Below are 323 nucleotides of genomic sequence, written 5' to 3' on the forward strand. Positions count from 1 at the left end.
CCACACTCCCCCCACCTCCCAGCCCCATAGCTGGGGGACCGTCCTGTTTCCTCTATGGCAAAGAAGGAGGTCTCCTGGAAGAAAAAAAAACCACTTGGTGGTGCCCCGTCCACCCAACCTTACTGCAGGGCACGAGCAAGCCCTGGTCTGGGCATCGCTGGCGGGGAAGTGGTTGCTCACTGGTTGCTCCCAGTAGGCTTTGCAGGTCACCTTCCCCCCTCCAAGATGCGGTTTCAGAAGCTCTTAAAAACATACCCCGGTGCTCATTCCCTTTCCTCTCTCCCTCACTCCCTCCCCAAGCTCCTAGAAGATGACTTACAGTT

Source organism: Charadrius vociferus, unplaced genomic scaffold, assembly GCF_000708025.1.
Source record: "Charadrius vociferus isolate BGI_N301 unplaced genomic scaffold, ASM70802v2 scaffold933, whole genome shotgun sequence".
Taxonomy (NCBI): domain Eukaryota; kingdom Metazoa; phylum Chordata; class Aves; order Charadriiformes; family Charadriidae; genus Charadrius; species Charadrius vociferus.